We start from the raw sequence: 9,044 nt of genomic DNA on the forward strand, positions 1-9,044 counted from the left end.
AACCTTCCACGCCGGCCACTGCGTCTCTTCCTCCCCTTGGCTTTCTCGCTGGCTAGCTGTGTGGCCTGGGGCCCGGTGGGTCACTCCCACCCAGGGCTTTTAATGAGAAGTTTTGTCATGCTCAGGCAGCAAAGATGAATAATTCAGCAAAGGGAACTCAGGGAATGTTATTCTTTCAGTCCTTTGACAGTGGGAGAGACAGAAAAGGACTGCATCTTATTCTGGGAGGGATGGGGGAGGGGTGACAGCCGCATGGGAGAGGAGAGGGAGGAGAACGAAGGCTGTAGAGAAGTCACTAACAGTGTCAGCTTTCATTAGTTTTAAACAGAGAAGTTACTGGAGATCAGAATATCTTGTTTAACGAGTCCTCTGACTCCAGTGAGGAGGGCGGATGGGATTGGGGGCTAGAATAGAGGCAGGAAGAACAGAGAGGAGGCTACTGCATTTATTCAGGTTTCAGTTGCAACAAAAGGAAAAAGGTAGAACGGACAGTACTAGGTGTGGTTCACGAAGGCAGAGTCTAGGATGATTCTGAACACTGACCTCAGAGAAAACTCTAATTTGTTAATTTCTCTCTTAAAATGTGTCATTTTAGGGCTTCCCTGGTGGCGCAGTGATTGAGAGTCCGCCTGCCGATGCAGGGGACACGGGTTCGTGCCCCGGTCCGGGAAGATCCCACATGCCGCGGAGCGGCTGGGCCCGTGAGCCATGGCCACTGAGTCTGCGCGTCTGGAGCCTGTGCTCCGCAATGGGAGAGGCCACAACAGTGAGAGGCCCGCGTACCGCAAAAAAAAAAAAAAAAGAAAAAAAGAGAGAGAAAAGAAAACTTGATCCAAAACAGCAGAATACATATTCTTCTCCAGTGCACAAGGAATATTTTTCAGGATAGATCATATGTTATGCAATCACGCAAAAGTCTCAATAAATTTAAAAGGATTGGAATTATGCAAAGAATGTTTCTCTGACCACAGCAGAATGACATTAGAAATCAACAACAGAAGGAAATTTGGGAAATTCACAGAGATGTGGAAATTAAATACTACTCACCTAAATAACCAATAGATAAAAGGAGAAATCACAGGAAAACTAGAAAATACTTCAAGATGAGTGAAAATGAAAGTATGGCATGCCTGAAATTAGGGAATGCAGTAAAAGCAGTGCTTAGAGGGAAATTCATAGCTGTAAACACCTATATTAAAAGAAGCAAGCTCTCAAATCAGTAGCTTAACTTTCACCTTAAGAAACTAGAAAGAGTAAATGAAAAACAAAACAACCAAAAGAAAGGAAATAACAAAGATTAGAGTGTAAATAAATGAAATTGAGAGTAGAAAAACAACAAAATCAATGAAATCAAAAGTCGGTTCTTTGAAAAGATTGAAAAAGCTGACCAAATTTAGGTACACTGACCAAGAATAAAAGAGCAAAGGCTCAATTTATTAAAATCAGGAACCAAACATAGTCTTATAGAAAGTTTTAAAAGATTATAGGGGAAACTATGACCAACTCTAAGTCAATAATTTAGATGTGATGGACACATTTCTAGAAAGGCACACACTGCTGAAACCGACTCAGGAATAGAAAATCTGAATAAATCTATAACAGGCAAAGAGATTGAATTAGTAATCAAAAAACTTCCCACAAAGAAAAGCCCAGGACCAGATGGCTGTACTAATGAATTCCACTAAACTTTGGAAAAAGATTAACACCAATCATTCACAAATGATCCTCAAAATAGAGGAGGAAGGGACACTTCCCAACTCATTCTATGAGACCTGTATTATTACCCTGATACCAAAGTCAGATAAAGACATCACGAGAAGAGAAAATACAGACCAATAACCCTTATAAATATAGAAGAAAACAACCTCAACAAAATACCAACAAACTGAGTCAAGAAACATATAAAAATGATTATATACCAACCGGGATTTATCTCAGGAATGCCAGGCTGGTTCAACATACAAAAACCAATCATTGTAATACACTACATTAATAGAATAAAGTAAAAAAGACACATGATCACTTTAATAGATGACAAAATTGAACACTCTTTTATGATAAAACACACACACACGTGTGCACACACACAGCAAACTTGGAATACCAGGGAACTTCCTCAACCTGATAAAAGGCATCTGTGAAAAATCTACAGCTAACATCATGCCTAAAGAGGAAAGACTGAATGCTTTCCTCCTGTGATCAGGAATAAGACAAGATGTCCTCCCTCTCCACTTTTATACATTACGGTAATGGAAGTTCTAACCAAGGCAATTAGGCAAGAACTAGAAACAAAAGTCTTCCACATTGGAAAAGAAGAATTAATATTATCTCTATTCACAGATGATTAATATTATATATTTAAAATTTTACAGAAAGCCCAAAAAACTATTAGAGTTTAAAAAGTCCAACAAAGTTGCAAGTTACAAGATCAACACACAAAAATCAGTCGTATTTCCACATACTAGCAGTGAACAACCCAAAAGGGAAATTAAGACAATTTCATTTATAATAGCATCAAAAAGAATAAGATGCTAAGAAAAAAATTTGACAAGAAAGTCCAAGACTTGTACACTGAAAAATACAAAACGTCATTGAAAGAAATTAAAGACATCCTGTATTCCTGAATTGGAAGACTTAATATCGTTAAGATGGCAATACTTCCCAAATTGATCTAAAGAATCAACACAATCCCAGCAAAATCCCAGCTGGCTTCTTTGCAAAGATTGGCAAGTTGGTGCTGCAATTGATATGGAAGTACACAGGATGCAGAATAACTAACTTGAAAAAGGAGAACAAAGTTGGATGACTCATACTCCCAAATTTCAAAACTTACTACAAAGCTATAGTAATCAAGACAGTGTAATAATGACAAAACAATAGATGTATAGATCAATGGAATAGAATTGAGAGCCCAGAAATAAATCCTTACGTTTGAGGTCAATTGGTTTTTAAGAGGGGTGCCAGGATAATCTAATAGGGAAAGAATGGTCTTTTCAACAAATGGTGCTGGGACAACTGGATATCCACATAGAAAAGAATGGAGTTGCACCCCTCTGCCTCACACAATATACAAAAATTAATTCAAAATGGATCATAGACCTAAACATAAGAGTTAAAACTATAAAACTCTTACGAGGAAACATAGGTAAAAATCTGTGACCTTGGATTATACCATGGATTCTTAGATATGATAACAAAATCAAGAGCAACAAAGGAAAAAATAAATCAGAAATTCTTCAAAATTAAATACTTTTTTGCTTCAAAACTACCATCAAGAAAGTGAAAAGGCAACTCAGAATGGGAGAAAATATTTGAAAATCATGTATGCGATAAGGGATTTGTAGCTAGAATATGTAAAGTACTCTTACAACTCCATAATAAAAAGACAACCCCAAATAATCCAATTTAAAAATGGGCAGGGGCTTCCCTGGTGGCGCAGTGGTTGAGAGTCCACCTGCGATGCAGGGGACATGGGTTTGTGCCCCGGTCCAGGAAGATCCCACATGCCGCAGAGTGGCTGGGCCCGTGAGCCATGGCCGCTGAGCCTGCGCATCTGGAGCCTGTGCTCCGCAACGGGAGAGGCTACAACAGTGAGAGGCCCGTGTACCGCAAAAAAGGAAAATAAATAAATAAATAAATAAAAATGGGCGAAGGATCTGAATAGCTATTTATCCAAAGATATGCAAATGGACAATAAATATAACATACAATAGACATATGAAAAAATGCTCATTATTAGTCATCAGGGGAATTCAAATCAAACCATAATGAGATACCACTTCACACCCACTAAGATAGCTATAATCAACAAATCAAATAATAACAAGTTTTGGCAAGGATGTGGAGAAATCAGAACATTGATACATTGCTGTTGGGATTATAGAATGTTCCAGCCACTGCGGAAAACAATCTGGCAGTTCCTCAAAAACTTAAATATAGCATTACCACATGATTCAGCAATTCTACTGCTAGGTATATACCCAAAAGAATTGAAAGCATATGTTCTCACAAACACTTGCACAGTAATGTTTATTGTAGCATTACTCATACTAGCCAAAAAGTGGAAAAAATCCAAATATCCATTAACTGAAGAATGGATAAAATGTGGTATATCCATACAATGGAATATATATTATTTGGTAATTGGATATATTACTTAGAAATTGGAAGATATTTTATTGGCCAAAAAAGAACAAAATACTGATATATGCTACAACATGATGAACTTCAAAAATATTATGCTAAGGGAAAGAAGCCAACCACAAACAACCACATATTGTATGATACTATTTACAAATTTTTAGAGACAGAAAGTAGATTAGTGGTTGCCTGGGGCTGGAAGGCTGGGGGTGAGAGAATGGGAAGCGACTGCTAATGGGCATGGGATTTCTTTTGGGGGTAATGCAAATGTTCTAAAATTGATTGTGGTGATGGTTGCACAACTCTGTGAACACACTAATACTCAATGAATTGTACACTTTAAATGGGTCAGTTTTTTTTCTGTGGATTATATCACCATAAAATTGTTAAAAAGCAATCTATCGCACACTGGAAGCCTGGGGTATGAATTTATTTTCATATCTAACTGCAAAGAAAAGAAGAAGCAAAGAATAGCCTAGTCATTTCCCAGTAAAGCAAAGGCTGCATACATTACAGTTCATTTCTATACAGCCACCTAATAGATTTTACTTACCTTTGACATATATCAGACACTCTATATATCCAACCAGAAAAATTATAAGCATCCTCAAAAGCAAAGGATTCCATTGCAGGGCAACTATTTATTTGTTTAATTTGGACCTCGGGTGGCTGAGAATTGAGTTGATCATACTCCTCAGTTCTTAGTAAATTTTTGTCATTCTGGGCAAGGCCTCTCTTTCTCTCCCTGTCTCTCTATTTTTCCTTCTTCCATGATTTCTACTCCCATTTCCCTCTCCCACCCCAGGCATCCACTCTAATGTATTTAATAGTCTTTAAACATGCTGGCATCCCCTTAAATTATGTGCTAGTGCTTTATGTAGTACGTATTTTTTAGCTGTTTATTTTTTATTTTATTGGAGTATAATTGCTTTACAATGGTATGTTAGTTTCTGCTTTATAACAAACTAAATCAGTTATACATATACATATATCCCCATATATCTTCCCTCTGCGTCTCCCACCCTCCCACCCTCCCTATCCCACCCCTCTAGGTGGTCACAAAGCACCGAGCTGATCTCCCAGGGGCAGGGGGGTGGGGAGGGGGAAATGGGGAGGTGTTGGTCAGGCTACAGGGTTTCAGTTATACAAAATAAATAAGTTCTGGAGATCTACTTTACAACATAGGGCCTATGATTAAAAGTACTGGATTGTATACTTAAAATTTTGCTAGGAAGTTAGATCTTAGCTTAAGTGTTCTTACGCAAAAGGAAAAACAAAGCAAAACAAAGGGGACAGAGGAAACTTCTGGAGGTGATGGCTAAGTTTATGGCATTGATAGTGATGATGGTTCCACAAGGTATACTTATTTCTAAACACATCAAGTTGTAATATATTAAATATCTACTTCTTTTTGTATGTCAGTCATACCTCAATAAAGTGGTTAAAAAATTCTTAGTTCCACCATTTATCAGCTTGGAACTTTGGGCAATGTACTTAACCTACATCTGTGCTTCAGTTTCTTCAACTTTATCATTGATAATAATAGTACTGACCTCTGAGTTGTTATGAAGCTTGCATGAGTTAATATCTGCAGACCACTAAGAATAACATTGGCACACAGCAGAAGTTATATGTGCTTGCTGTTATTATATTTCCAGGTTGTTATTCATATTACAGGATTGTCTGGTGAAGCAGGTAATTTATTTATACTCCAGTAGGGTGAACAGAGTGCAGAAAATAGCAAACAAATCTAGAGAGGTTCAGGCAGGTTTTCCAGTGGCCATTAGAAGACCTGTCACCGTTTAACAGAAACAGGGTACCTTAGAAGGTGGCAGACCAACTGGTAAGGGCAACTCTGAGCCACACTCCTAGGAGGGGACTAGAGTTATAAGAGACAGTTGTAGCAATCCAAAATGGGGACAATCGTACTATATATGATGTACAAGGTGAGTACTCAGGCTGGGAGAATGGGGTGCAGGAATGGAGGAAGGGCCATTAATATCAACATAGGGGTCACAGCAAAACCCACTCCTAGAGACATCATTGTACGCAACTGTAAGCCCAGGAAGGCAGAGGTGGAAGGAATGAGGCAGAGCCTATAACAGATCCACTCTTTCAGTAACCCTGTTTTAAAGCAAAAATTTCCAGATATTTTAGAACTGAAAAGTATTACTTCTTTTATTTTAGTTTATTTCATCATCTTTCCCTAAAATTGTATGGCATATGCCTTTAAAAATTAAGTTGCATTAAGATCTTTTTTATGTCTTTTTTTGATACTCCTTGAAACAATTGCAGAACCCCAGGATGTGGAGAACAGCCCTGGGAATTAGCTCCCCTAGGCTCTTATTATGCGAAGGAGGGTAATGAACACTATAAAAGCCTTTCTAACCTGTGAAAGTAAAAGCTTTGGGCATGGAGCCATTTTAATTCAAATTTATATCTATTTCTAGAAGGGTTTGCCAAACAGGGTACATTCCAGTATGACGTATTAAAAATGACAAAGAGGGCTTCCCTGGTGGCGCAGTGGTTGAGAGTCCACCTGCTGATGCAGGGGACACGGGTTCGTGCCCCGGTCCGGGAGGATCCCACATGCCGTGGAGCGGCTGGGCCCGTGAGCCATGGCCGCTAAGCCTGCGCGTCTGGAGCTTCTGCTACGCAACGGGAGAGGCCACAACAGTGAAAGGCCCGCGTACCAAAAAAAAAAAGACAAAGAGCCTGGAGTTCTTATTAGGGTTGGAGTATCAAATCTGCCCAGGTCTGGTTGAGAGATGTTATTTCACCATAGAACCCATGTATTAACTCACTCCAAAACCACATCTAAGCCCAGTCTTTTAAAGGTTTCTGTATTCTGGAGTTTGAAGTGGAGGCTGGGGGGGAAAAAACAGACTTAGAACAGTTTATTTCTTCGTCTTTCAATCCTGACCACCCTGTGCACCTCCAGAGGGGAAAGAGAAAAACAAAGAGAACCCAACAAAGCAAGAGGTTGTTTTGGAATGGTTTCAACAACTTAGAAATGGATTAAATTACTAAAGTGCTTGAATGTGCTCCAGAAAAACATCCAAAACACAACAACATCAGTAATCGTAATGAGTTTACCTTACTCCACCACTCAAATAAAGCACAGCCATTTTTGATACAGAGATTGCAGAGAAATGTCTCCACTGTAGCCTTCTGGATAAATATAGTATAATGAATGACACCCACAAAAACATGCCCATAGGAAACATAGTCACTGTTGTAAAGTACTGCTTTTTAAAAATGCCGCTTAATATAGGTCACTGACATCACAAAGCAGAGCAATTCACTAAAAGTAATTCTGTGGGAGGCAATATGAAATGATTCAAGTATATTGTCACCTCTTGGTCTGGTTTAAATCACAAAGAGATTTTAGACTCTAGACTGAACCAGTTCTCAAAGTTTTGCTTGTCTGTCCACGTGCAGGTGGGGTAGAAAATGGCAGCATTTATGCAAGGAGTCACCATATCCATCTGAACACCAAGAATTGTCAGTAGAATAAATGAATGTGTTCATGCATGTGGACAGCAATAAAATAAAAGCTCATTTTAAAGTGTTATTGAATGTTGATCATTGTTGAAGTTGAGTAAAGGATATGTGGAGTCGATTGCAACATTCTCTACTTCCGTGTATATTTGAAATTTTCTATAAGAAAACATTTTAAAAGAGTGCTATTCAGTATGGAGTTTTCTTAAAAAACTAAAAATAGAGTTACCATATGATCCAGCAATCCCACTCCTGAGAATATATCCAGAAAAGATGAAAAGATATATGAACCCCAATGTTCACAGCAGCACTATTTATAATAACCAAGACATGGAAACAACCTAAATGTCCATCAACAGATGAATGGATAAAGATGTGATATATATATATATATATATATATATATACACACACACACACACGTATATACACACATATATATAATGGAATATTGCTCAGCCATAAAAAAGAATGAAACAATGCCATTTGCAGCAACATGGATGGACCTAGAGATTATCATACTAAGTGAAGTCAGACAAAGACAAATATTATACACTATAATTTATATGTGGAATTAAAAAAATGATACAAGTGAATTTATTTACAAAACAGAAACAAACTCACAAATATAGAAACAAACTGATGTTTACCAAAGGGGAAAGGGGGGGAGGGAGAGATAAATTAGGAGTTTGGGATTAACAGGTACACACCACTATATATAAAATAGATAAACAACAAGGACCTACTGTATAGCACAGGGAAATATATTCAATATCTTGTAATAACCTACAGTGGAAAAGAATCTGAAAAAGAATGTATAGATATAGATATAGATATGTATATATGGATATGTATAACTGAATCACTTTGCTGTACACCTGAAACTAACACAACATTGTAAATCAACTATACTTCAATTTTTTTACATATTTATTGGAGTATAATTGCTTTACAATGGTGTGTTAATTTCTGCTTTACAACAAAGTGAATCAGTCATGCATATACATATGTTCCCATATCTCCTCCCTCTTGCGTCTCCCTCCCTCCCACCCTCCCTATCCCACCCCTCCAGGCGGTCACAAAGCACCGAGCTGATCTCCCTGTGCTATGCAGCTGCTTCTCAATAGCTATCTACCTTACATTTGGTAGTGTATATATGTCCATGCCTCTCTCTCGCTTTGTCACAGATCACCCTTCCACCTCCCCATATCCTCAAGTCCATTCTCTAGTAGGTCTGTGTCTTTATTCCTGTCTTACCACTAGGTTCTTAATGACATTTCTTTTTCTTAAATTCCATATATATGTGTTAGCATACAGTATTTGTCTTTCTCTTTCTGACTTACTTCACTCTGTATGACAGACTCTAGGTCTATCCACCTCATTACAAATAGCTCAATTTCGTT

This window comes from Aethalodelphis obliquidens, unplaced genomic scaffold, assembly GCF_003676395.1.
Source record: "Aethalodelphis obliquidens isolate GAN/ISIS:26980383/991018 unplaced genomic scaffold, ASM367639v1 scaffold114, whole genome shotgun sequence".
Classification (NCBI taxonomy): Eukaryota; Metazoa; Chordata; class Mammalia; order Artiodactyla; family Delphinidae; genus Aethalodelphis; species Aethalodelphis obliquidens.